Source organism: Macaca thibetana, chromosome 15 (assembly GCF_024542745.1).
Source record: "Macaca thibetana thibetana isolate TM-01 chromosome 15, ASM2454274v1, whole genome shotgun sequence".
Taxonomy (NCBI): Eukaryota; Metazoa; Chordata; class Mammalia; order Primates; family Cercopithecidae; genus Macaca; species Macaca thibetana.
The window spans coordinates 38,370,750-38,395,208 of NC_065592.1; the positions used below are offsets into that span (position 1 = coordinate 38,370,750).

General features: G+C 39.0%; 1 protein-coding gene across 4 annotated transcripts in view; it reads left to right on the plus strand.

The window, feature by feature from the left end:
* The window catches only part of MRPL50 (mitochondrial ribosomal protein L50), a 448,968-nt gene that overhangs the window by 298,566 nt on the left and 125,943 nt on the right, over positions 1-24,459 (plus strand). The gene's annotated exons all lie outside the window — the stretch shown is intronic.

Below are 24,459 nucleotides of genomic sequence, written 5' to 3' on the forward strand. Positions count from 1 at the left end.
AAGGCATTTATAAAACAGGAGACACATGAGTTAATCTGGAACAAGTGGAAAGAAGTTCAGGGTTTCCTGACATCCCTTCCCTGTTCTTCCTCCCAAGCATAGTTCTGGTTGGTAACATTTATGTTGGAAAAATGGAATAAGTCATTATGCTTCACTTATTGAACTAAAACTTCAAATTACAATTTATGCACTAGCCTAGAAGCTGGATTCATTTGCAACATGAATAAGGTTTTAAAAGTAACTGGGGCCGGGCGCAGTGGCTCATGCCTATAATTCCAGGACTTCGGAAGGTCAAGGTGGGTGATCACCTGAGGTCAGGAGTTCAAGACCAGCCTGGCCAACATGGTGAAACCCCTTCTCTACTAAAAATACAAGATTAGCCAGGCATGGTGGTGCACACCTGTAGTCTCAGCTACTTGGGAGGCTGAGGCAGGAGAATCACTTGAACCCAGGAGGCAGAGGTTGCAGTGAGCCAAGATCATGCCACGGCTCTCCAGCGTGGGCGAGGGAGTCAGATGCCATCTCACAAATAAATAATAAAAATTAATTAAAAAAAATAAAAGTACTGGATGCCAGGGTAATAGGGATTTCAAAAGTATAGAGAGAAGACACTTTTAATTGACTACGTCCAAACCATGCAGCAAATTTTGACACTGCATTGACATTTCAAATATTCAGTTAACCTTGAAGACTATTCCCTTTCTCTTTTTCTTATTTGTGCTTGCTTTTATTAATAATCTAATAATTAGGTGGGTAGCCAGTTACAACAGAGTGTTGGCCAAGCCTAACGAGATGAGTGTGTTTGAAATGTGATCTTAACATTTAGAAGAACAGCAAAGAGATGTGTTGTTTCAAGCTGTTAAATGCTAAAATATGTGAAGTACTGAACATCTTGTTTTGTATTTTTTTCTTCTTATGAAAACTGTCCTTTTATAAATAAATGTCAATTTGTACCAGAAGCCTAAAATATGTCATACCCAATGATTCAGCTATTCCAGGTTTGATTATATGCTTGAAAAAAATAGAATCACATACTTGTTTAAATATCACCATACAAAAATATTTATCATAGCATTATTTATTGCTTAAAATTTTTAGAATCAATTTAAATAAATCATGAAATGTCCTCAAATATAGAATTCTATGTAGTCATTAAAGTTGTGATATAGATTTGTATTTCTTAACATTGAAATATAAAAATATGTTGTTGAATGGGATAAGTAGGTTTCAGGAATATATGCATAACATTTATTTTCTCTCTTTCTCTCTTTTTTTTTTTTTTTTTTTTTTTTTTTTTTTTTTGAGACGGAGTCTTGCTCTGTTGCCCAGGCTGGAGTGCAATGGTGTAATCTTGGCGCACTGCAAGCTCCACCTCCTGGGTTCAAGTGAGTCTCCCTACCTCAGCTTCCTGAGTAGCTGAGATTACAGGTGCCTGCCACCACACCCAGCTAATTTTTGTATTTTTAGTAGAGACGGGGTTTCACCATGTTGGCCAGGCTGGTCTTGAACTCCTGACCTCAGGCCATCTGCCCACCTCCGCCTCCCCAAGTGCTGGGATTACAGGCGTGAGCCACTGCGCCGGCCAACATTTATTTTCATAAGAAATAAAAAACATTTCAAACCAATGTATTACCAATTTTAGACGTACGAAAATTGTCTCGACTTGTAATCTTTGCTTCCTCATCTCCTATTCACTCTATTCTCTAAATGAAATATTTCATCAACTATTTACATGTAAATAAATATGAAGGGGGTTTAATATGTAAACTAAATAGCAATCACAAACCTAGCTATTTAAAGAGAGGGCTTACTGCAGAAAGCAGTTTGGAGATTTCTCAAAGAACTTGAAAAACAACTGTTTCACCCAGCACTCCCATTACTGGGAATATACCCAAAGGAAAACAAATTGTTCTCCCAAAAAGACATGCACTCGTATGTTCACTGGTGCACAATTCACAATAGCAAAGACATGGAATCAACCCAGGTGATCATGAATGAAGGACTGGAGACAGCAATCATCATGGCAGATGGGAGGCAGGACTAGATTGCAGCTCCGGGCGGAGCAGCGTGTGGGGGCTCGCATTATGAATTTTAGCTCCAGATCGACTATAAGAACAAACCAGCAATCCCAAGAGGACCCACAGACCCTCTGAAGGAAGCGGGCTACTCCTGCAGGACCCAGGAGAGCCCCCTAAAACTGTGAGTGCCCCAACAGTGGAGGTGAGAAAGGGAGACCCTCTTCTCCCGAACACACACCCCCACTGGAGAAGCTGAAAGTCTGTTCGTGGAAGAAGTTTCTGACTTTACCTGGAGCTGAGTCAAGCTAGCCGAGTGAAATACAGGGGTAGAGGAAGCAGCAGTAAGGCCCTGGGAGCTCACTGGGTCCCTAAGCAGCCCATTCCTGCCTGGTACCACAGGGATCCATCGGGAGGGTAGACAGAGGAGCAAGGAGTAAAACTGCACAGGGAGAAGGAAATCTCTAGCTGAACTTTGTAACAATTTGAATGGGGTGAGAAGCCTCCTGGCCAGAACTCAGGGGAGGGCAAATCTGGTGTGCAGACTCCACAGGCTGGGAAGGAACCAAGCCCTTTTCTTTCACAGCTGGGAAGTAGATAGCCTGGGGCAGGTTTTCAAGCCATCTAGCCCTCCACCTGGAAACAGACTGGGGCTGTTGGCAGGGGACACGGTGGGAGTGAGACCTGTCCTTCGGTTTGCATGGGAACTGGGTGAGGCCTGTGACTGCTGGCTTACCCCCACTTCCCTGACAACCTGCATGACTCAGCAGAGGCATCCATAATCCTCATAGGTACATAACTCCACTGATCTAGTGTGCTAAGGACCCTCACGGAGTCCACTGCACACCCGCCCCCCCCCAACCTCTACCAGAAAAGGCACTAACATCCATAGATGAGAGACCCATAGATGGTTCACATCACAGCACTCTGTGCAGACAACTCCAAGTTCTACCAGCCGGGAGCCGGGTAGACTTGCTAGGTGCCTAGACCCAGAAGAGAGATAACAATCACTGCAGTTCAGCTCACAGGAAGCCACATCCATAGGAAAAGGGGGAGAGTACTACATCAAGGGAACACTCCATGAGACAAAAGAATCTGAACGACAGCCTTCCACCCTAGACCTTGCCTCTGACAGAGCCTACCCAAGTGAGAAGGAACCAGAAAACCAACCCTGGTAATATGACAGAACAAGGCTCTTCAACACTCCCCCCCAAAAAAATCACACTAGTTCACCAGCAGTGGATCCAAACCAAGAAATTCCTGATTTACCTAAAAAAGAATTCAGGAGGTTAGTTATTAAGCTTATCAGGGAGGGACCAGAGAAAGGCGAAGCCCAATGCAAGGAAATTCAAAAAAATTATACAAGAAGTGAAGGGAGAAATATTCAAGGAAATAGATAGCTTAAAGAAAAAAAGCAATGAAAAATTCAGGAAACTTTGGACACATTTTTAGAAATGCAAAATACTCTGGAAAGTCTCATCAATAGAATTGAACCAAGTAGAAGAAAGAAACTTAGAATTCAAAGACGAGGTGTTCAAATTAACCCAATCCAACAAAGACAAAGAAAAAAGAAAAAGAAAATATGAAGAAAGCCTCCAAGAAGTCTGGAATTATGTCAAATGGCCAAAACTCAGAATGAATAATCAGTGTTCCTGAGGAAGAAGAGAATTTTAAAAGCTTGGAAAATATATTTGGGAGTATCAAGGAAAACTTTCCTGGCCTTGCTAGAGACCCAGACATCCAAATACAAGAAGCACAAGAGCACCCAAGAAATTCGTTGCAAGAAGATCTTCACCTAGGCACATTGTCATCAGGTTATCCAAAGTTAAGACAAAGGAAAGAATCTTAAGAGCTGTGAGGCAGTAGCACCAGGTAACCTATAAAGGAAAACCTATCAAATTAACAGCAGATTTCTCAGCAGAAATCCTACAAAGCTAGAAGGATCTGGGGCCTTATCTTCAGCCTCCTCAAACAAAATACTTTTCAGCCAAGAATTTTGTATTGGGTGAAACTAAGCATCATATATGAAGGAAAGATACAGTCTTTTTCAGACAAAAAAATGCTGAGAGAATTTGCCATTACCAAGCCACCACTGCAAGAACTGCTAAAAGGAGCTCTAAATCTTGAAAAACTTCTGGAAACACATCAAAACAGAACCTCTTTAAAGCATAAATTACACAGGACCTATAAAACAAAAATACAAGTTGAAAAGCAAAAATAAAGCACACGCAAAAACAAAGTACAGAGGCAACAAAGAACATGATAAATGCAACGGTACCTCACATTTCAATACTATTATTGAATGTAAATAATGCTCCACTTAAAAGATACAGAACTGCAGAATGGATAAGAACTCACCAACCCACTATCTGCTGCCTTAGGAGACTCAACTTAGACATAAGGACTCAGATAAACTTAAAGTAAAAGGGTGGAAAAAGGCATTTCATGCAAATGGACAGCAAAAGCGAGCAGGGGTAGCTATTCTTACATCAGACAAAACAAACTTTAAAGCAACAGCAGTTAAAAGAAACAATGAGGGACATTATATAATGGTAAAAGGCCTTGTCCAACAGGAAAATATCACAGTCCTAAACATGCATGCACCTAACAATGGAGCTCCCAAATTTATTAAAAAATTACTAATAGACCTAAGAAATGAAATACACAGCAACATAATAATAGTAGGGGACTTCAATACTCCACTGACAGCACTAGACAGGTCATCAAGACAGAAAGTCAACAAAGAAACAATGGATTCAAACTATGCCTAGGAACAAATGGACTTAACAGATATATACAGAGCATTTCATCCAACAACCGGAGAATACACATTCTATTCAACAGTGCACGGAATTTTCTCCAAGATAGACTATATAATAGACCACAAAATGAGCCTCGATAAATTTAAAAATATTGAAATTATATCAAGCACTCTCTCAGAGACTCAATAAATTTAAGAAAATTGAAATTATATCAAGCACTCTCTCAGACCACAGTGGAATAAAACTGGACATCAACTCCAAAAGGAACCTTTGAAACCATGCAAATACATGGAAATTAAATCACCTACCCCTGAATGAGCTTTGGGTCAAAAATGAAATCAAGATGGAAATTTAAAAATTATTTGAAATGAAGGACAATAATGACACAACCTATCAAAACTACTGAGATCCAGCAAAGAAAGTGGTAAGAGGAAAGTTCATAGCTCTAAACACCTACGACAAAAAGACTGAAAGAGTGCAAACAGACACTCTGAGGTCACACCTCAAGGAGCTAAGAAACAAGAACAAACCAAACCCAAACCCATCAGAAGAAAGGAAATAACCAAGATCAGAGCAGAACTAAATGAAATAGAAACAAACAAAAAATACAAAAGATAAATGAAACGAAAAGCTAGTTCTTTGAAAAGATAAATAAAATTGATAGATCACTGGCAAGATAAACCAAGAAAAGAAGAGGGAAGATCCAAATAGCCTCACTAAGAAATGAAACAGGAGATATTACAACTGACACCACTGAAATACAAAAGATCATTCAAGGCTACTATGAACACCTTTACGCACATAAACTAAAAAACCTAGAAGAGATGGATAGATTCCTGGAAAAATACAACCCTCCTAGCTTAAATCAGAAAGAATTAGACACCCTGAACAGACCAATAACAAGCAGCAAGGTTGAAATGGTAATATAAAAATTACCAACAAAAAAAAGTCCAGGACCAGATGGATTCACAGCAGAATTCTACCAGGCATGCAAAGAAGAATTGGCACCAATCCTTTTGACACTATTCCACAAGACAGAGATAGAAGGAACCTTCCCTAATTCATTCTATGAAGCCCACATCACCCTAATACCAAAACTAGGAAAGGACACAATCAAAAAAGAAAACTGCAGGCTGATATCCTTGAATAACACAGACACTAAAATCCTTAACAACAAAATACTAGCTAACCAAATCCAACAACATACCCAAAAGATAATCCACCATGATCGAGTGGGTTTCATACCAGGGCTGCAGGGATGGTTTAACATATGGAAGTCAATAAATGTGATACACAACATAAACAGAATTAAAAACAAAAATCACATGATCATCTCAATAGATGCAAAAAAAGTATTTGACAAAATTCAGGATCCTTTATGATCAAAACCCTAAGCAAAATCAGCACACAAGGGACATACCTTAATGTAATAAAAGGCATCTGTGACAAACCCACAGCCAACATAATACTGAATGGGGAAAAGTTGAAAGCATTCCCTCTGAGAACTGGAACATGTCAAGGATGTCCACTCTCACCACTCCTCTTCAACACAGTACTGGAAGTCCTAGCTACAGAAATCAGACACAAGAAAGAAATAAGGGGCATCCGAATCGGTAAAGAGAAAGTCAAACTGACACTGTTTGCTGACGATATGATCGTTTACCTTGAAAACCCCAAGGACTCCTCCAGAAAGCTCCTAGAACTGATAAAGGTATTCAGCAAAGTTTCTGGATACAACGTTAATGTACACAAATAAGTAGCTCTTCTATACAGCAACAGTGACCAAGCGGAGAATCAAATCAAGGACTCAACCACTTTTACAATAGCTGCAAAAATAAAAATAAAATAAAATATTTAGGAATATACCTAACCAAGGAGTCAAAAGACCGCTATAAGGAAAACTATGAAACACTGCTGAAAGAAGTCATAGATTACATGAACAAATAGAAACACATCCTATGCTCATATGGGTAGAATCAATATTGTGAAAGTGGCCATATTGTCAAAAGCAATCTACCAATTCAATGCAATCCCCATCAAAATACCACCATCATTCTTCACAGAATTAGAAAAAAACATTCTAAAATTCATATGGAACCAAAAAAGAGCTCATATAGCCAAAGCAAGACTAAGCAAAAAGAGCACATCTGGAGGCATCACACTACCTGATTTCAAACTATACTATAAGGCCATAGTCACCAAAACAGCATGGCACTGGTACAAAAATAGGCACAGAAACCAGTGGAACAGAATAAAGAACCCAGAAATAAAGCCAAATACAGTCAACTTACCTTCAACAAAGCAAACGAAACATAAAGTAAGGAAAGGACACCCTTTTCAACAAATGGTACTGGGATAATTGGCTAGCCACATGTAGGAGAATGACACTGGATCCTCATCTCTCCCCTATACAAAATCAACTCAAGATGGATTAAGCACTTAAACCTAAGACCTGAAACTATAAAAATTCTAGAAGATAACATTGGAAAAACCCTTCTAGACATTGGCTTAGGGAAGGATTTCATGACCAAGAACCCAAAAGCAAATGCAATAAAAAGAAAGACAAATAGCTGGGACCTAATTAAACTAAAGAGCTTTTGCACAGCAAAAGGAACAGTCATCAGAGTAAACAGGCAACCCACAGAGGGGGAGAAAATCTTCACAATATGTACATCTGACAAAGGACTAATATCCAGAATCTACAATGAACTCAAACCAGTAAGAAACAAACAAACATGGCCAGGCTTGGTGGCTCACACCTATAATCCTAGCACTTTAGGAGGGGGAGGCAGGTGGATTGCTTGAGCTCAAGAGTTTGAGACCAGTTTGGGCAACACAGTGAAACCCCATCTCGACTAAAATACAAAAAAATTAGCTGGGCGTCATGGCATGCACCTGTAATCCCAGCTACTCAGGAAGCTGAGGCAGGAGAATAGCTTGAACCCAGGAGGTGGAGGTTGCAGTGAGCGGAGATCGCACCATTGCACTCTAGCCTGGGTGACAGAGCAAGACTCCATCCCCCCACCCCACAAAAAAGACAAAAAAAAAAAAAAGTGGGCCAAGGACATGAATAGGCAATTCTCAAAAGAAGATATACAAATGGCCAACAAACATATGAAAAAGTGTTTAACATCACTAATGATCAGGGAAATGCAAATCAAAACCACAATGTGATACCACCTTACTCCTGCAAGAATGACTGTAATCAAAAAATCAACAAACAGTAGATGTTGGCATGAATGCAGTGAACGGGGAACACTTCTACACTGCTGGTGGGAATGCAAACTAGTACAGCCACTGTGGAAAACAGTGTGGAGATTCCTTAAAGAACTAAAAGTAGAACCACTATTTGATCCAGCAATCCCACTACTGGGTATCTACTTAGAAGAAAAGAAGTCGTTATATGAAAAATATACTTGTACATGCATGTTTATAGCAGCATAATTCACAATTGAAAAATCATGGAACCAGCCCAAAGAGAAGTAACTCAGGAATGGAAAACCAAACTTCGTATGAGAACATTGAGAACGTTCACATGAGAACGTTCTCACTGATACGTGGGAGCTAAGCTATGAAACACAATGGCATAAGAATGATACAATGGACACTGGGGACTTGGGAGGAAGAGTGGGAGGAAGGCGAGGGATAAAAGACCACAAGTATGGTACAGTGTATACTGCTCAGATGATGGGCACACCAAAATCTCACAAATCACCACTAAAGAACTTACTCATGTAACCAAATACCACCTGTACCCCCAATAACTTAGGGGAAAAAAATCGATGGACTGGATAAAGAAAATGTGCTACATATAAATTATGGAATATGATGAAGCCATAAAAAAGAATGAAATCATATCCTTTGCGGCAATATGGGTGCAGCTGGAGGCCATTATCCTAAGCAAATTAACACAGGAACAGAAAACCAAATACTGCATATTCTCACTTATAAGTGGGATCTAAACACTGAGTACACATGGACACAAAGATGGGAATAATAGACAATGAAGACAGCTAGAGGAGGAAGGGAGGGAGGAAGGTCTAAGGGATGACCTATTGGGTGCTGTGCTCACTGCCTGGGTGATGGGATGATCCGTACCTCAAATCTCAGTGTCACACAGAGTTCCCATGTGACAGACATGCACATATATCTCCTGAATCTAAAATAAAAGTTAAAATTATTTTAAAAATAGATACATAAAATAGTGGGCTTTATTGCCACTATTAAAAGACATCCCAACCCCTTACAAAAGGGAAGCTAAATAGACTCTGGGTTAAGCTTTCGTTGAAGTCACAAATCCTGGGAAACATACAGCTCACAGCAGTCACTGAGCTGTATACCACACCTCCAAAACAAAAGCTAGGGCTCCAACAACTTACACTAACTATATAGTCTCTCCTGTCCCACTCATTGTCTCCCCAACCCCAACCACCATCATTTTGAATCACATGTTTGTCATTCCTTTGCTTTTATTTTTATGTAGTTTTCTTGTATCTAGATGTACCCCTCTAAAAGCACATATTTGATTTCAGTTGCTTTTAACTTTGTCCTTTTAAAAATTGGCATCTAATTTTCCTGCTAATGAAACACAAAGTTTAGCATGTTCTCATATCCTCTCTTTCTTCCTCTCTTCTCCCCCACCCCATTAGCTTCTTATAATCTAGACATTTAATTTTATGTGATATAGATATATTTTCCATTTTTCTTTGGTCTCAAATACTTTTCCAAGCAGCAACAAACACTGTTTGATCACCTTTACTTCATAAATTTCTTAGAACACAACCTTTTCTTTGTCATTGATTTTCTTTCTTTTTTTCCCCAAGTCATTGCTTTTCTCATTTCAGTAGCTCATCCAAAATTTGTCTTCACTTTGGAACTTGGTGAGGTAAAGCTTCTGAAATCTTATATACAAGCAGTCCTCATTATGCGTAATTCTGATATGTGCAAATTTCAGTTACTTCAATTTAGTTAAATAACAGCAGACTCCAACAACAATGGTTCAATTTCAGTTAACACAATATAGTTATTATAACTGTGATTAATTACATAAAATAAAAATTTTGCTCTTTAGTCTTTGATCATCATGTAAATAAGAGATATGTCAAGAGCAGTGAACATCCACACCACTCTTTCAAAGTCTGTTGGTGATCAGTCACTGTGCATCTGTTAATCAGGTCAAGTGAAAACAGCAAAGCATGTAGCTGTGTTGCCTCATTGTTTCCCAGTGATAAGCAACCTCATGTGATGTTTTTGCAAAAATGGATAATCAAATGAGGGAACTGGCTAACAAAGATGAAATTGCAAAAGAAAAAAAGTGTTAAGTCTGAAAGTGAAATTGGATGTAATCATAAGATTTGAAAATGGCAACAGCAAAGCAAAAGATGAGAACTAGGTCTGCAGGATGGTACAGTATGAACCATGTTGAAAATGTCTAATAAATACAAAAAACACGATAAAGTCATATCAACATATTTTAGTTTAAATTGCACTGGGAACAGAAAGCCACTTATCATTGAAACTGAGCATTTACTTCTACTTTAAAGATTTAACAAACAATTCCAATCATTTGGCAAGCATTCAAGGCAAAATGTGAAATTAGTTACCACATGGAAAACCAACAATAATTACAAGGAGAATGAGGATAAAGTCTGATTTCACCATTTCAGAAATTAGCATGAATTGATTAATGTTAAACTGCCTGGTGAAGCTACTATTGCAAATAAAAATGTTGCTGTAAAATCTGCACTCAGATTCTGAGAAATAGTTAAGGCAGATGGTTATAATGATCAGCAAATATTTATAATGATGAGACAGACTTTTTTTGGAAGGGAATATCATCAAGAATTTAGACAAAAAAAGAAAGAATCACAAAGTGGCCAATAAGGAGTAAAATAGATTAACTTCTTTAATTAGGAGGTAATTTATACATCATAATTTATATGAAGGAAAGAAAGCAAGCATTATTGAAACTACTCTTGATACTTTTAAATTATGATTTTTAATTGAAAATCATAATTGTATTTATAAGAGACAATGTGATGTTTTAATAAATTTTATAATGTAGAACCACTAAATCAAGATAATTAACACATTCATCACCTCACCCATTTTTTTTTTTTTGGTGAGACACTTGAAATTTACTTTATGAGTTATTTTGAAATATATTATACACTATTATTAACTAGTCAACCTACTATGCAATAGAACTCAAAATTTATTCCTCCCGTCTATCTGAAACTTTGTATCCTTTAATCAAACAATTCCAAGATATGAAAATATCATATTCTTGATATTTTTCACAAAGAAATATGTTAATTCTCAATATTTCTAAGATGTAAATTGTAATATATTAAATAAATACTAGCTTTACTATTTTTTCATTTCCTAATACATTTATGAGTAAGAAAGTTTTTAATATTTTGACAAAAATTTCTGAAGGGCATGGAACAATTCCCAGTTTTCCGGTTAGTTATTAACATAGCAAAACCTTTTTAGTCCTGCATTACCATGTAAACTGAGGAGTGCCTATACTTGGAAACATTTTTACCATGCCCACACATCTGAATAAGTTTGCTGGATATAAAATTTTGGATTCCAAGTTTTCTTTCTTTAATAATTTGAAAACCTTATATGGCGAAAGGGACTTTGCAGATGTAATCTTGAGAAGGGGAATTATCCTGAATTATCTGGGTGGGCACTAATGTCATCACAAGGGAATTTATGAGAGAAAGGCAAAAAGACCAAAGAAACAAGAGGTGATGTGATGACAGAGGAAGGGGAATAAAAGGTGACATGAGTGAGATGATGCCCAAGGACGCAGCAGCCTCTAGAATGTAAAATAAGTAAGGAAAGGATTCTTCTTCACAGATTTCAAAAGCAGCAACTCTGCTAACAACTTGATTTTAATCCATAATACTCATTTTGGACTTCTGACCCCAAGAATTTTAGGAGAATACATTTGTGTTGTTTTGAATCTGTGGTGATTTGTTACAACAGCAATAGAAAACTAACATAGCACTCAACAAAGATTGACTGGAAAGTTGAATGAATGTAAAATAGCATCACATATATGTACATCCAAATATAACACCTCTCAGCTTCCCCTCCTCAAAGCAGAAACTTAGAGCCAATTGAAGTGTCCCCTGGTTCTCTTGAGGAATTTCCAGGAGATGCTATATACATACCACATCAGTATAAAGTCATGATGAGGGGAATGGTGCAGACCTGATCAACTATAATTCGGTTTGTTCCATTTTTGGCTCTGATCAGTGACTCAAACCTAGTTGAGTGGGTAGGATGAGAGAGGTGCCACCTATTCCCTTTAGTTTCCTCCTTCTCTTCTTACACCCTGCCCCCAACCCAACTCCTCTCTTCTCCTCTACTTGCAAAATAAAAGCCCCGGCATTTCAATAGATGTAAACACACATTGGCGGGAAATTTTGGTGAGGTAATTGCTAACTTCAAACAGCCAAAACTGTCCTTTTACACACACACACAGGCACACACACACACACGCACATGGGCACACATACCCACATGCACATGTAAACATACAGAATGAGAGACAGAGAAAGGACCACAATGATGTTTAATCTGACTTATACAATTTTGATTTTCTTTTTGCTTGACTATATTGTCATTTTTCCACAGTGAGTATAAATCATTTGTAATATAAGTGAATAAAACGTTAAAGCAAAATATTTTAATCAGTTAAACCTATTTTTAGAAGGACTATGGAGTTGCTGCCAAGAGCTAGACAAAAACATGAGAGACACGAGAGGAATGTAGATTCCAATCATTGCAGCAAAGAGGCTGAATACAGAGTGATGGAAGTTAGCTAATGTAATGGCTAATTTTATGTGTCACCTTGGCTGAATTAAGGAATGCCTAGAGAACTGGTATAGCATTACCTCTGGCTATCTGTGAGGGTGTTTCCAGCGGTGACTGGCATGTGAATCAGTGGACTGAGTGGAGAAGATTCACCTTCAATGTGGGCAGGCACCTTCCAATCAACTGGGGGCCTGAATAGAACAAACAAAAAACGAAGAGAAAAGAACTTTCTCTTACTCTCTCCTAGAGCTGAGACAGCCTCCTCCTGCCCTTAGACATCAGAACCCCAGGCTCTCCAGACTTGGAACTCTAGGACCCACAACAGTGGCCTCCCAGGTGCTCAGGGCTTCAGCTTTGGACTGAGAATTACACTATCGGTTTTCCTGATTCTGAGGTTTTTGGACTTGGAACGAGTCACACTATTGCCATCCCAGGGTCTTGAGCTTGCAGAGAGCCTGTTGTGAGACTTCCCTGTCTCCATAATTATGTGAGCCCATAAATCTCTTATCTATCTGTCTGTCTATCTACCTACCTATCTGTCCATCCATCCATCCTATTGTTTCTGTTCCTCTGAAAATCCTAATACAACTGCCAACTCAAACTAGGTAACTAAAATTGTTGCTAAGAGGCATGTACATTGCAATCCTCAATCAACAGAGTGGCACTGTAGCTACAACAGGGTACTTAGCATATCTGTGAGAGGTGATGTCCTTGTTTCATCATGTTCTTTTGTTAAAAATTCAAGTGTGTGGAGTGAGGGGTCTGACTGTTCCTAGATTCAGAATGTTAGTTTAGGCTAATCAAAGTTTTATTGTGATAAAAATAGATTAGAACATCTTTTGAACTTACCCAAAATGGTGGCTGCTTTTCCTTTTTTTCTCTTTTGTAAGGTTGGAAGAATCACAAGATTAGGTGATGGTTAGAGGGCAGAGAAGACCATAACACACCATTTCCAGTGTTGTCTCACCTTCAGGTTTATGAGCAATTGCAGATACTTCATTGTGGACAATGAAGAAAATCAAGGGTGGTCAGGCAAGTTATAGCCACTGCTCAGCAAAGAGTCTGTATGTGTCTTTGATGAAATGTTTGTGGTATTTTGGTAAAGTAATAGTTTTAACAAAGTAAGGGTTAAAATTTCTTTAAAAAAAAAAATGTTTCTGCCTATGACTAGTGACAAATGCAGCAATAGGATTTACTTGTTCAATGACACTGAGGTTTCTAGGAAATTTGCATGGTTAATGCTACTATAAAATTCAGTTCCCAAAGTGTCAAAGAGTCAGCTTCCTAAAAAGGTGAGTCAATTTGTAAAACCTTAGAGAATCACGGAAATACTCAAACTCTTTGAACATGGAAAATCCACTGAGATGCTTTTACTTTCTTTGCTCCTTTAAAAATATTTTCCCCTTGCATCCAAGGAGAGGAAATGAGTAAAAACCACATTGATGAAAGTTATTGTCATGGTTCTAATTTCATGTTAGGTGGTGGTTTTAATAATGTGTATTATTGTTGTTATTGTTATTGTTAATAGATAGAAGTCCTTATATAGACATTTGATAAAAACATATAATGAATTGAGAATCATGATTAATCTCTTCATGTACCCTGTTAAAAAACAAAATTCCAACCAATTTAGTTTAAATGTCTAATTGGCTTTTACTAGTGACTCATGAATCAGTCAGCCTCCCATGTAAAAATAGAAGGAAGCTCCACTGGACATGGCAGAACAGTCAGTTTTGTGAGACAGCTTGAGCAAGAACAAAGAAACAAAGACACAAAAATAAATATGGATTGGTTAACATCGGGTTACTGCAGGTCACTTTCTTGTAAAGGTTAAAGCAGAGAGGCATGTTGGCTCAGGGTAACTGGGCCCTTTCTGATTGGCTGCTGTGAGTCTCCTATTTTTAGGAAAAACTAGCCTTTGGGGGCGGGTGGGGTGGGATGTGGATTATCTTGCTTCCTCAGTGTTGCAGTTTGATTATGTGGCAATCAGCATGAGTGACTGCATTTTGGTTTGGTCTGTTGGGGTCTAGCAGAGGAGCTCAATCCAAAACAATGGTCTCCTATAAATTTTATTTAACAAACCCCTGCTTTTGGTCAGGCTCTCACCCAGGTGAGACTTAGGGCATCAGTGCTACACTCAGTGATCATCATTCTGGATTTTCAGTCTCAACACATTATTCAGAGGTTAGAGTGTCCTTGTTATTACACATTTCTTTGAGTTTTTGTCATTCTAGCTGGAGAGAGACTATTTGGCATTGGGTGGATGACTGCATGCAGGAATTTAAGACTTTTGAGAGCTTACACCAGGAAAACTATCCTATCCTAGGCCTAACCCCTCTAGGAAACATGCAGACTACAGCAAGTACATATTGATAACCCATACTTGACAGGAGTTAATTGAAATCTAATTATAAATGCTCAAATGGGCCTGATGGACAGGAGTCATCCCAGGAAGAACAGAAAGGGACTTTCCTGGTTTCAGAGGTTGACAGATTAAGCACTGATTATAAATAACGTTTGCAATTTTATAACGGTTTCCTCACCAATACTTACCGATTTTTTGTATCATGTTACCAATACCATTATGGGTAAAGAAATGTAAGGAGCCTAACAAAGGTCCTTAAGGAAGCCTGTGAACATCATGTAACCCTCTTCGTTTTCCCACAGTTAGGAAAGGAAATTAAAATAGCATCCCACTCATTGCCAATATTCTTTTTCATCCTTAGAAGCATTTTGTTGTCCATAGGCAATAGTGTCTGGGTGTAAGGAGGCAAAGTCAGGTAGCAGGGAACGTGCTTTGTAGCAGGGATCCCCAACCCTTGTTTAACCGGTCTGTAGCCTGGGGTTTGGAGACCCCTGCTATAAAGCATGGTTCCTGCTACCTGGACCGGTAACTGGTCCTTGGCCTGTTAGGAACTGGGCCGCACAGCAGGAGGTGAGTGGCAGGTGAGCAAGTGAAGATTTATCTGTATTTAAAGCCACTCACCATCACTCACATTACCACTTGAGCTCTGTCTCCTGTCAGATCAGCAGCAGCCTTAGATTCTCATAGGAATAAGAACACTATTGTGAACTGCACATGCGAGGGATCTAGGTTGTGCGCTCCTTATGAGAATCTAATGCCTGATGATCTAAGGTGGAGCTGAGGCAGTGATGCTAGTGCTGGGGAGCAGCTTCAAATACAGATTAACATTAGCAGAGAGGTTTGACTGCACAGAGACCATAATAAATCAATTGCTTGCACACTCATATATCAAAACCCTATCAGTGAGTGGCAAGTGACAATTAAGCTGCATCTGGTGGCAGGCTTTATAGTGGAAAGTGAGTTGAGGTACTTCAATTGTATAGCTGCCTCTGGTGGCAGGCTTTAAGTCAGAATCTGAGACTTATTTTAGTCCACATGTGGCCTGCCCATTATTTTATTCACCACTGCTGTCCGTGACTCTTTCCCGCATTGCGCACTTACCACAGTCACAGTTTTGGTAAGCCCACATGCTAACCATAGCCAAAATGAGTAAAAAACAAACGTCACTGGAGAGCTTCTCTGCAAAAGGGGAAATACCCAATGATGAAACAGCAGAAGACTAAGACTGTGAGCAAAAAGCTGCATTTAAAAGAAAATACCAAGAGTCCTACTTAAATTACAGGTTTATTGCAACAGGTGAGTCACATTCTCCAAGCCCACTATGTTTAATATATGGCAACTGACTATCCAACAAAGCCATGAAACTTTCAAAACTGCTTCACCACATAGAGACAAAGCACCCTGCATTAAAAGGTAAGCCTCCGGAGTTTTTCAAAGGAAAAAAAAAAACAAAACATGAACATAACAGAAGCAATTATTGAAGGACACCACTTCATCAAATGTGTCTGCACTCACAGAATAATTCTTAGTGGCTAACTGCATTGCTAAAGCTAAGAAGCCCTTTACTATTGGTGAAGAATTGATCCTGCCTGCTGCTAAGGACATATCCCATGAACTTTAGGACAGACCGCAGTTCAAGAGGTGGCATGTGTTCCTCTTTCAGCTAGCGCCATAACTAGATGAACTGATGAATCAGCAGAGGATACTGAAGCACAACTGATTGAGAGGATTAATGAGTCTCTGTGGTGCACAATCCAGGTTGATGAGTCTACCGATGTTGACAAGGCAACAGTGCTTGTTTTTGAGCACTATATATTTCAGGAGGATGTGTGTGAGGATGTGTTATGTGCACTTTTTGTTGTCAACCAACACGATGGCTAAAGAAGTATTCAAGTCTTTGAATGATTACATATCAGGAAAACTGAAATGGTCATCTTGTGTGGTATATCCACAGATGGAGTGGCTGCCATGACTGGAAGACTTTCTGGTTTCACTACTAGGGTCCAAGAGGTTGCTTCTGAATGTGAGTCTATGCACTGTGTCATCCATAGAGAAATGCTGGCTAGCTGAGAAACGTCACCTGCACTTAATAACATTTGGCAGCATGTGATTAAAATGATCAACCACATCAAAGTACATGCCCTTAACTCATGCCTGTTTGTGCAGCTCCGTGAGGAGATGGATGCAGAGCACACAGGCCTTCTCTTATACACAGAAATGAGATAGCTTTCTAAAGGTAGATTGCTGCCAGAGTTTTTGAATTACAAGAACCACCCCAAAGACTTCTTTTAGAAAAACAGTCACCACTGGCAGCACATTTCAATGACACAGTATGGGTCACAAAACTTGCTTACTTGTGTGACATATTCAACCTGCTCAACAAATTCAATCTGTCACTTCGGGGGAGAATGACAACTGGGTTCAAGTTGGCAGCTAAAGTGGCAGCATTCAAAGCCAAACTAAAATTATGGGGGCCATGAGTGAACATGGGAATTCTGACATGTTTCAAACATTAGGAAAAATTTTGAGAGAGACTGAGCTAGGGCCTTCTTTCTTCAGCTGGTGGATGATCACCTATCTCAGCTTTCAAAAAAGTCTGAGCATCACTTCCCAACCACAAAAGACGCCCAAACTGGAAAGGAATGGATCCACGATCCATTTGTGAATAAGCCAGGTGAATTGACTTTGTCCATGCTAGTAGAGGATCAACTGCTTGACACCGCAAATGACAGTGGCCTTAAAAGTGTGTTTAAGACAACTTCAAATCCTAATTGTCAAGGTGGAGTATCTGGCAATTGCCACAAAAGCACTGAAAAGCCTGCTTCCATTTCTAACATCCTATCTTTGTGAAGCAGGGTTTTCTGCAGTGACAGCAAACAAAACGAGGTAACAGAGTAGACTGAATGTAAGCAACACATTTCAGGTGTCATGGTCTCTCATCACCCCCAGATAGGGCCATCTAATTGCAGGAAAACAAGCTCAGGGCTCCCATAGATTCTGCATTATGGTGAGTTCTATAATTATTTCATTATATTTTATAATGTAATAGTAATAGAAATAAAGTGTAATAAATAAATAATGACTAATTGAGAGGTTACCATTTTACAGTCATGTGGTTTACCTTCATCAGATAAGGGCAACAAAGTAGGATTGGGAGCATTATAGCATTTCAAATGAAGATTAAACAGTGAGAGTAAAAGGATTTCGTAAGAGATTAGTCTGCTCACAAAAAGATGTTGGATACAGCTGGAATTGAATGGATACAGCAATAAATGTAATGCACTTGAATCATTCTGAAACCATCCCCCAACCGTCTGTGGAAAAACTGTCTTCTCTGAAGCCAGTCACCAAAAAGTTTGGGGACCGTTGCTTTATAGTTTTTCTTTTTAGCTGAAGGATTTAGATAACAGACCTCACAGGGTGGAGTAATAGTTTTGGCATGAAAGCTGGGTAGAGCATCTCCCTGATATTCAGGCTTCTTTGTAGGTGTCTTTTTTATGATAGCAATCTCTTTAGACAGCAGTATAGCAGTAAGGAACTCATCAACTTGTGGGTCATTTTTTATTGACGTGCCTGTAGATGTGAAGAAATCTTTTTGTTTCCAAAGCATTCTGAAGTTATGAACCACTGCAAAGGCACAGCAACTGTCACTCAGACTGGTTTTTAGATAAAATATAGGCATAGGCAAGTGCACAAAGCTCTGCCTGTTGAGCAGACTTCAAGAGGGGCAGTTTGCCACTTTCAATGAGCTCATATTGGATAGTGAATGCATATCCAGCACCAAAGTTTTCTTCCTGATCTTTAACATGAAGATCCATCCAAAAAAAACAAAAAACAAAAAAAACAAAAACAAAAAAAACGCTCAAAAAGATTTTTGAAAAGGAATTTCCTGCAAATCAAGATGGAAAATAATGACTAATTGAGAGGTTACCATTTTACAGTCATGTGGTTTACCTTCATCAGATAAGTGCAACAAAGTAGGATTGGGAGCATTATGCATTTCAAATGAAGATTAAACAGTGAGAGTAAAAGGATTTCATAAGAGATTAGTCTGCTCACAAAAAGATGTTGGATACAGCTAGAATTGAGAAGACTGTACTGCATGTGGTGTGTGAGGATACAAAGCATTACCTAAGATCAGATTTCCAGAAGCTACAACCAGTTTTTCCACTGCATTTAGCTTTAAGGCAATTTGGGTATGCCCTAGTGACTGAGTTTAATTAAGCACTATAATAATCCATGGCCCAAGCTTTCCACCATGTAACTGTGTGACCATACCCAAGGTCTGGTTATTACTCTCTTGCACAAACAGGGTGGAAGGTTTTGAATAATTGAGCAATTCTAAGGCAGGGGAGCTTTGTTATTTTGTAATGCCCTTATTATCCTACAAAGGTTGTCTCATGTTCTTTCTTCCCAAGGAAGGGGTAAAAGAACTGAGCTTTTAGACTTCATAAATGTTAATAGAAAAATATTAGGGACTCACAGACAGCAATATCCAAGTAAATCTAAACACCTGCAAAGCTGTCTCCTATTTACAGGTCTGGGCAAATCTTGGATAAGCCTAACTTTATTAGGAGACAGTTGGAGATTTGCAGCACTTAGATCATGTCCCAAATAGTGAACAGTATCTGATGATAACTATAATTTGTCTTGGGAAACCTTATGTCCCTTCTCTACTAACCATTATGACAGATAGATAGACTCCTGTTGGGATACCTCCTCAGTCAGTAAACACACTAAGAGGCCATTCACATATTGCAAAAGAGAGTCAAGCCTCTAGGAACTGGAGGGCACTCAAGTCTCAAGCACTTGCGAGGAATAGGAATGGCCTTCAGTGAACTCCTGAGGCATGGCCATCCAGGTATATTATTGATTATTCCAGGTGAAAGCAAACAGATATTGACTGTGGGGTCAACTGGAATGCTAAAGAAGGTTAATCATAGGTATACCACTGTAAACGATTTAGAATTTGGGAGAACCTGTGACAAAAGAGTAGGGTTTGGAACTACTGGAAAATGGGAAATAACTACCCTGTTAATGGTTGGTAGATCCTGAACAAATTGCTACCTTTGCCTGTTAGGTTTTTACAGGGAAGATTGGTGAGTTACAAGGATCGGTACATGATATAATCAATCTCTGAGCAACTGGGTCTTCTATTATTGGCTCAAGACTTTGTATGACCTCCAGCTTTAGTGGAGGTTAAGGGAATTTGGGAAGAGGCTTAGTGGGGTCTATTTAAATTTTAATAGGCTCTGCACTTTTTATTCTTTCAATACTAGTATTAGACATGACCAATATGCCACTGAGTTTCTCAGTTAAGTAAGGAGCATTTTGTGGGCTGTCCTTTTCCTCTGTATCTAGGACAGATGGTCAAGTGTACAGGAGATCTGACTCAGGTGAGTCAAGAAATTTCAGAGTCAAGTCTCCATTACAGGCAAATCATATCAGGCCTTTTAGCTCAGACAGAAGGTCTTTGCCCAATAACTTGACCAGGGTTGTGTTACACAGCAAAATAGAATGTTTTTCAGAAAAGGGCCTCGAGTCACTTGTATAGGTTGAGAAGCAAATTCTTCTTGAATTTGATTTCATACCTCCACAGCTAACATTTCCTTTTTGTTCCAAGAAAAAGGCTATCTTGTAAAAGTGGGGTGTAAAGTAGAAAGAGTGCCTCAAGTGTCTACCAAAATTGGGTAAGACCTCCAATGGATTTTTATCTTTGTCTCCTCCTGACTATTTAAATGCATAACTGGTAGTGGCTTACCATAGTTTTCCACAGAGGCCCATCAGTCCTGGTGGGTAACATGGAGATTACTACTGGAGGGTGGGCAGTCTGTGTTTAGAGGCCTCCTTTGAAATCTTTGAGGGCAGTTCCTATTCCAATGTTCCAGTTGCTTGCACAAATGGCAACATTTTCTTGGAAACTGCTTTTTTAAGGGTAAATTCTTAAGAAAGCACCGTGGTAGGTCCAAAGGTCATTTAAATGGTTGATGCTATGGAGTTGCTGAAATTGAAAAACCAATATTTGGAAGCTCTTTGTTTCTTATCTTATTCTAAAGACCTTTCAAAATATTCAGCTATAATCACTAATTCAGCACCTGTAGCCTCCTACCCTATCTTTTGTGTTTTTATGAACCAGATAATTTCAGGGGAGAGTTCATTTACAAAGCGGGTGGCTAGGGTTGGTTGGGTTGTATTATCCACTGCGTAGAAGGCAGAATGCTAAAGAAGAGAGCTTCCGTAGGTTTAGAAAATTCTTTAACTATAGCCCTAAGCTCATTTTTTGTCCAAAGATCATAAGTCACTCGAGGACTATCTCCTGAATTCTCAGGTGGTTGTTTCTTATAAGGAAACTATATAACCATTTTTTTTTTCAGAGAAGAAAAGTGATTCAGACAGAGGGTTAGTAGGCTGGAAATACCCAGGAAAGGAGAATAGAGAGGGGTGGTAGGACTCCCATCAATCATACCATCCTTGGTATGGGAGATAGTTTGTATTTTCAATTTTTCCTTAGCTTTTTGCAATAAATCTAAAATATCTATTTTAGGTTCTTGTCATATCTTAGAAGCTTTTATATGTCAATTAAAATATGCATCCCATTCTGTCTTCGTCATTCAGGAAACCTGGGTTTCAAGTACCCCTTTCTGATGAACAATCGTCTCCATTTGGAATGTTCCACCTATGACTATTGTAATTCTGAATTATCTTTGGTAAAAAGTTGCCACTTTTGTAAGTATTCACAGCTTCTGGAGCCATAATTTTCATATGTGAAAAAGATAGTACTTTTCACATAGTGAAGTACTCAGTCCTTTAGATAATAGGATCCCATTTTTACATTGCATCTTGGGTCTCTCGGAGCTGAGATAAAAACTTAAGGAAGAAATGTGAAAGGGTTCAGTTGTGTGCTATTTTCATCATGTTCTTCATTGCATAGACATATTCTTGAGGTTGGCAGGTGACCTAGTATCATCTAACCCATCTATGACCAACTTATTCTAACATAGGAGTCTTTTTGTAGGTGACAGGGTCCACTGGCAGCTTTTTGGTGCCCAACCCAATGCCCACCAGTCAAGTTGTGGCTTGGCTCTGAGATTCCCTTGACCAGCTTAGCCAATGATTTTTCCTTACCTTAGCCCATACGAATAAAAGCAATGAAAGGAAGGAAACCCAAATTTCTGAAAACTTGTGAAAGATGGAGACACCTTCTGGAAGTAATTGCCATTTACTGCAATTGCTCTCAGTTACCTTTAAAACTAAAGCCTGCTGATCACTGTTAACACCCAAAATCATATGCCCTGCCATAGTACAAACAAACTCTTGGGACAAAAAAGCCAAAGAGATCAGGGTGCTCAAATGTAAAAGACAGCAGAACTTGGACCTGAGAGAAACAGAGAGAGACAGAAAGAGAGAGAAAGTTGCTCATGACTTCCAGGCTCTATGAGGAAGACAGTAGACTTTAAAGGTATCAGCAGTCTTTCCTTTGGGTCCCTTTGTGGTTGCCAGAATTTTTAAAAATAAAATTTCAACAAATTTAATTTAAAGATGTAATTGGCTTTTATTAGTTATTCATGAACCAAGCAGCATCCCACCTACAAATACAGGGAAGCTCCATTGATTATAACACAGCAGTGGTTTTTTGTAAGGTAGATTAAGCAGGAAAAAGAAAAGAGAGTAATACAAGAACCAAGAAACCAACCAAAACACACACACACACACACACACACACACACACACACACACACACACAAATAAAAAACAAAAAGCAGAATGGTTAATATCAGGTTACTTTCGTAGTAAGGGATAAAATAGAGAGGACTTCAGTATCATGCTGGCTCAGGTTGATTGGTCCCTTTCAACCTGATTGTTTGCTGTGAATCTCCCACTTTTTAAGAAAAAAACTGTCCTTTTGGGGGATTATCTTCCTTCTTTTGAGTTTCACTTTGATTATGTGGTACTTAGCATGGACTACGTTTTGGTTTGGTCTGTTCGGGTCTAGTGCAGGAGTTCAATCCAAAACAATGGCCTCCTATAAATTTTATTTAACAACCCCGAAAGTCCATTTTTTTTTTAAGCAGAACAGAACAAAAGAATGGGGAAAAATAGCAAACTCTTCCTACCACAATTGGTACCCAGAGAATGATTTGGGGAGGGGAGAAGGTTAGGGTAGAACCAAAAAGGGGGATTTCCAGAGGAGAACCAGGATCCTATAAACTTGTCTTCCCAGGACTTTTTCCAGGCTTTCCCAGGTTACCACCTCTCTTACCTCCACCTCCCACCCCAGAACTTTTCAATTCATTTTCTTTTATAAAAGACCTTGATGGCTTTTCAATTTGGGGTCCTAATCTGAAAAAAAAAATGGCTCCCTGTGGTAGAGCATGTAATTATTATTATCTATGCATAACAAGAATTATATAAAATTATAATAATAAACATCCTTGAAACTACCACCCAACATGAAAATTATAACCTTATGATTTTAACAAACTGAGTATGAAACAACTTCAAATAACGGGGTATTCCTCTTCATAACCCATATCGGATTGTTTAATAGCATATAATAAGACAAAGTAACAATAACTTGAAAAAAAGTAGTTAACCTTCTCAAGTGAAAGAAGTCTGGAAGAAGGAGGACCAGGATTGAGGCTCCATGGTGATCAAGAATCTGAGACTTCCTTCATTTGCTTTGCCATCTTTAACTTGAAACTTTTTTTTGCAAGATCCCTTTTTAGTCCAAGATGGCTGTAAGAGTTCCAAGCTTCACGTCTGCATTCCAGACAGCAGGAGAAACTTTCCTGGAAAACTCACCCAACAACTTCAGCTTATATCTCATTCACACCCCAACCCTGAGAAGTGAGAGAGAAATGTAATTTTTCATTTGGGCACATTGCTCTAGAATCTATCACAAAGGATGAAAAGGAGTACTTGCTACTGGATTGGCACCTGGCAATCTTGTGCCACATGCTTCATGCACAAATGCTGCTCAACACTGAAAAATATTTTTATCAACCCACATCTTTATTCTTCCCTCACTCACCTCTGTTCCTCATGAAGGAAAAGGAACTTTTAGCCCAAGGTGCATCAAGCTATGATTATGACAAGTGGCAAGAAAAAGATGTCTTTCTTATAGATGTTCTTTTCTGAAGAATCTGACAGAGCCAGGATTCATGTTCTTCTGGTCTCTGACCTGCAGAATGCTGCAGGTGTGGCCAGGCTTCTAGGAGATAGCACAGAGACCAGAGCAAGGGACATCCAAAGCTAGTTATCTGGGGATGGAAGGATGCCCTAACAGGAAATGTAAAGGAACACAACGTATTCTTCTTCTGGGCTCCTCATGGTTTTCCTAATCCTCTACTATAAGATCAGATTTTTGATATCAGGATGGTGGGGTGACATTTTGTTTTATAGTGTAACTCTCAATGTCTGTCATTGGAGGTATTTGGCTGGGTGAGGGGGAAGAGTCTTATCACTGGAATCACAGAGGCATAGCTTT